This window comes from Impatiens glandulifera, unplaced genomic scaffold (genome assembly GCF_907164915.1).
Source record: "Impatiens glandulifera unplaced genomic scaffold, dImpGla2.1, whole genome shotgun sequence".
Lineage (NCBI taxonomy): Eukaryota > Viridiplantae > Streptophyta > Magnoliopsida > Ericales > Balsaminaceae > Impatiens > Impatiens glandulifera.
The window spans coordinates 85,519-91,518 of NW_025919005.1; positions in this window are offsets into that span (position 1 = coordinate 85,519).

Here is a 6,000-nt window from a genome sequence, read left to right on the forward strand (position 1 = left end):
CTTTTCAGAGAATATCTTTAAGATTTCATAGGAAGTGACTGACCGGTCAAAAGAATCGATCAAATTTCTGGGCAGAAAAGCGGTAAAAGTCGTTTTTATGAGAAGCATGAGCTTCTCCCTGAGAGTATGCCCGATTTTTCGTGAATAAAGTCATACTGAAATCTTTATTTTAATAAATTATTAATAAAGTCACATTTCCATTAATACTTGGGAAAAAAGGATAATAGATGACATTACAAAAACCGATTCATGAAACAAAATGATCGGTTTGTTTTTCAAAGGAGATTGTTTGTTAGACAATTGATCTAATATGACTGGCTCGAGGATCCAAGTGTCAGTTCTTTTTTGACTCTTTCTCTCTCCACTCGGTCGATATGTTCCTGTACTCTTTCCTTGGTGAGAAGTTGAGATGGGTGAAGGGTGATTTCACGTCCCACAAAGATGTTTATATCAAAGAGTAGACCGCATAGCTGGGGGACATATCCGGTCAACATCTTAATCAAAAAGATCATTCTCTTTAGATTGTCGAAAATGATCTTCGACCATTTGATAGGGGTCCCTTCTGTGATGGCAACCATCATTTCAAAGGTTCTTTGGGAATAAGAATTAGTGAATTCCTTGGCAAAAATTTTTTTACCAATGATCTCACTAAGAATCTGATATTTAGTGTGTAAGAGCGATTTTTCTCCATACGTTTCGACTGGGTTTAGAGAGTTAGAGAAATGATGATGCATCTCATTGATTACTTCATTAGAGAAAGAGAGATCGGAGAAGCCTTCAGTAGGAAACTTGCAGCTTCGTGCGAAATCCATCTCACTGAAAACAAATTGCTGACCTCGAATTGTGGCGAGAATAAGGTCCTCACGAATTAATTTTGCAGTGCTAAAGAATTCTAGAGTAACTTCGTTATTTATGAAATAACGATCCTCAAGAAAATGTCTTAGACCTGTTGCTTCAAGGGATCTAAACATTGTGGAGACTTCATTGTCTTCACAGGATAGGACTGAATCAAAATCTACTAGAACGATGGTTGTTTGAGAGAGTGTGATTCATCTTTTGTTTGAAATGGAGGTTTACAAGTATTTTTCAGTGGTTTGATTCTTACAATATCAGTATTATATAGAAAGAGGCAGAGGATTTTGGCCCATTGGAATATGTCTTTAATATTGTTTGACCAGAGAGGTATTACATTTAGGATTTAGGATGGTCAAAGAGATAAAATATTTATTTCCTTTCTAAGAATATGATATTTTAGTAAAATGTCAGTCCTCCTCTTTGAACAAATGATAGATATAGGTCTTCACGTTGTTTGAGGAATGACTATTCTTCTTTTTCACAAGGAATATGTTCAGAAGGATACTTAATAAACGCTGGTTAGATGTCCCATCTTGAAAGAGAAATGACTATCGAAATTTCCATGTAAAGAACTGGTCGGCTATCCATAAAATATGCCTCATTGCGATCGGTTATTTGATCCTAAAGAAAAACCGCTCGCGTATAGCCGAAAATCTTACTGGACGGAATTTATTCATTCAGAAATAACCGATCGATTTTACCGATTTAATTAAGTGGTTTGGTCTTACATTTATTTTGGTAGAATGATTTTACTAGGTTCAAGAGGAGACAACCTTCCGGTTTTATATTTCTGAGGCCTTTTTCCTTATAGATTTATGCACATAAAGAATAGAAGTAAGTGTCCGATCGGTTTTTGAGTAATACCGAAATTTGAAAAGTCCGGTTTTAAAAAATACCGAAATCATGGTATACTTCATAAGGCGTTTTGTTTAGACGCTTGTTTATCATGGATCGGTTTTGAGTATAACATGTAGTTTTGATAGCTTCTGCCCAAAGTTTTGAGCAACACCCGAATCGACTATAATGGATCTTGCAGCTTCCTTGAGGGTTCGGTTTCTCCTCTCAGTTAGTCCATTTTTTTGAGGAGTTCTAGCACCAGACAACTCGTGTCTAATACCAGATTCCTCAAGAAATACTGTTAAAGTGCTATTAGTAAATTCAGTACCTCTATCACTTCTAATTTTGTTAACACGTAAAGATTTATTATTTTGTACTCTTCTAAGCATCTTGATCAGATTTGGTGTAGCTTTATTTTTAGAAACTAAGAATATAACCCAAGTATATCTAGAATAATCATCAATAATTACCATAGTATAATACATTTCTCCTAGACTAGTTACTCTAACTGGTCCGAAGAGATCCATGTGAAGAAGTTCTAAGCATCTGCTAGATTGAGTATTTCCTTTGCTTTTGAAAGTAAATTTAATTTGTTTTCTCATTTGACATGAAAAACATACTTTTTATTTTGAAAACCTCATATTAGAAATTTCTTGAACTAATTCCTTAGTGCAGATATAGTTGATTGTCTTAAAGTTTAAGTGATTTAATCTTTTATGCCACAACCAGTTTTGATCATTTTTAGCTATCATGCAAACATGATTAGGACATTTAACTTTCCAATCTACTTTATAGATATTTCCTATCCTATGTCCTATCAATAGTGTACTGCCATGTTGGTTCATAACTAAACATGCTTGTTTGTGAAATTCGACCGTGTATTCTATATCACACATTTGACTAATACTTAGCAAGTTAAAACATAAATTCTCGACAAGTAGCATGTCATTTATGGTTAAGTTGACATGAACAATCTTACCCTTACCCACAACCTTACCCTTAAAGTTATCACCGAAGATGATCTTTGAACCGAATTCTTTTAAAATGTAAGTCAACAACTCGCTATTTCCTATCATGTGCCTAGAGCATCCGCTGTCCAAGTACCATTCCGAGTTCTCCAAGCGTTTGATATGTTTGACCTGCAAAATATAACTATTTACACCTTTTTGGTACCCATATTTAATTGGCTCCACGATTGATTAGTACTCGAATTAATCGAAATAATCTCCCTGTAATGGTCTTAATAGTTCTACTTGTACTAGGCTTGACATCTCCCTGTTCGGCTTTGAATACCTCATTGTGTGGTGGTGATGATCCTTGATGAGCTTTTCCTATCCTTATGTTATATTCTTGTCTAACCGGCCGATGGACTTTCCTTCTCTCAGGGTTAAGCCATCATAATATGTCGGTTGGTCTTACATATGTTATTTCCTTTGCCAGTTTTGAATCGTGATTTTCTTCATTGTCAGTTGATATACTCTTAACGAAGTTTATAAATGGAAATTTGTCTTTACTGAGTTTCAACTCTTTGCAGTTAGGAGATTTAGACTTTTTTGGATTGCTATTGTCGTAACCTAAACTAAACTTGCAATTATAAGGTCTATGATGACTCGTCATCTGGCTCACAGCATCTCCAGATCTCTTCCATGTAGCAATCACATATTTTGTTCTTTCATTTTCTTCTGTCAAGGATTGGACTGTCTCTTTGAGCTTCTCATTCTTAGAGGATAGTTCAATCGTTCCACCAGTCTGATTATTTAGTTGGGTTGGTACAAGGTTGGATAGGTTCATGTACTCAATGACCATGTCATTGAGTGTAGTGATCAAGTCTTCTCGGGTGAATTCCTTAGAGGCAAAGTCAAATACCTCTTCCCTGTTTGTCATAAGACATCTGATTCCTTCATCGTTACTATCCGAGTCGCTATGTGCCCACTAGCTTCCACCATCATTGTCTATTAAAGCCTTTTGGATCTCCTTGCCTTGACTGTTTGACTGGTGATCTTCCCTTTGGTTCTGATCATTTGTCTTTCTGTCGTCTTTTCGTGGCTTCCTACACTCTGACCTGTAGTGACCTAAAGCATCACAATTAAAACAATGAACGTTAGATTTGTTACCGTTAGAGTAGTTGTAGTTGTATGAGTTGGTTGGTTGGTTTTTCTTTATAAACTTTCCGAACTTCCTGGCTATTATGGCCATCGCATCATCGTTGAACTATTCAGCTGATTTGTCAGGTACAGGAGCTGTCGGTTTCATGGAGGTCACTAGAGCTTTGGTAGTTGTTGATGTTGAGGCTTCATCTTCATTTCTTGACTTTATTTCGAACTCACATGCTTTCAGATCTTCAAATACATCATTCAACTTCATCTTATGAAGATCGTTTGATTCTCTCATCACCATGGTTTTGATATCCCAAACGCTAGGAAGTGATCTTAGAAATTTGACAATCTTTTCTTTGTTGTAGTATTTCTTTTCAAGAAGTGAGAGTTCATTCACAACACTAGTGAAACGGTCACCAAATTCCTTCATAGTTTCATCGGGGCACATTCTGATATTTTCAAACTTTTGGGTAGCCACCATGATCTTGTTTTCTTTGGTTCGCTCGTTTCCTTCGTGAAGTTGGATGATAGTCTCCTACACTTCTTTGGTAGTAGTGCATCCTCTAATCTTGGAAAACGTGTTTCTGTTCAACATCTTGTAGATAGCATTTCTACAGTGATTGTCAAAATTGTTCCTTCTTCTGTCCTCACTGTCCATTCGCTCATTTCCTTGTTAATCTTTATTGAACCGTCAGATAGAATGAACATCATTTCATCGTCCATGGTGGTTAGGTACAGTTGCATGCGTAGCTTCCGATCAACGAAGTCTTCTCTTTCGAGTAGTGGAGGCTTTTCGTTGATGTTCAACATGATTACGTCTGGTTGCTTGAGTATAAAGAGTAGCTCCTCTGATACCACTTGTTAGGATCGGGATCGCCGAATGAGACTGGGGGTCTGTTTAGGTCGAACACTTACACAACATGCCGGTTGATACTAACCCTATTAGAGGTTAATATCGGTCTCAATACTACGCAAGTTGTCATAAACTCTTGAACCAAGTTCAAGTGCAGAATTGTTCGTTTCAACTTGAAGCAACACACACATGGTTTGGATAGCAATAAGACGATACGAAGTAGAGGAGAAATACAATACAAGATTTATGGATGTTCAGAGATAAAGCTCCTACATCACTCCTTCTTCTCAAACGTTGAGAAGGATATTTACTCAGAATATTCAAAACAGTTTACAATACGTCGAACAACCGAGGCTTATTGACTACTCGTTTTTCGATTTCTTGTTGCGCTCACTCTGTTGAACAGAAATAGATTTTATTAACTTACAACACTCACTACTCACACAGAAAAATAAATTCGTAATACACGTGAAATTCTAACATACACAGATTTGATTGCTTGAGTAATATGTAAAGGTGAGCATGTTTGAAAGCTTGAACAGTTGTTGTTGCAAGGTCGTAAGGTTGTGAAAAACGTTGTTGATCCGGTTGAGTTGAGTTGTCTTAAATAGATAGTATGACAACGGTCTTATTCTTCACTTCAACGGATCTATTTATTTGATAGTACATCATCTTTTGGATCTGATTGGTTGAGAGTTGTTGTAGTACGTTCTTGTGATATCTTTTGATCTTGTTTTATAATAAGTCAACAAGATCATTAATTGGGTTAATGATTTCCGAGGAATAAGTCATCATGTAGATTTGTCTTCTGATGATTTGGATATCTTGGGTAGTGTGAAGGATATCTGCTCCAAAAGATTATCTTGGACTTATACTAAAATGACAATTTGATCTTCTGTGGCAGGCTTCTGCTTCCGAAAAGGGTTTCATCAGACTTATATTAGAATGTCAATGGAACAGTCTAATCATATGAAAGCTTCCTTCTGTATTTGCCGAAAATGTTCTGTGTTGCACTAAACGGGAAACTGCCTGCTGTTCTCAGTATAATTTTGTCATAGCAATTAGTCGGTTCCGCCTCTTGGGTCTTGGCGGAAAGTCGGATCATTTCCTTTGAGCGGAAAATCCGATTTCTAAGACTTGAGCGGAAAATCCGATCTTTGCTTTTGAGCGGAAAATCCGATCTTAGTCTTTGAGCGGAAAATCCGATTTCTAAGACTTGAGCGGAAAATATGATCTTTGCCTTTGAGCGGAAAATTCGATTTTTGCCTTTGATAGATAGCTAAGCATAGAGCCATTTTGTAAAGTTGAAGGAGTGATCTTCCGGTCTTGGTTTTATCCTGCACGAACGATGAATTTGGT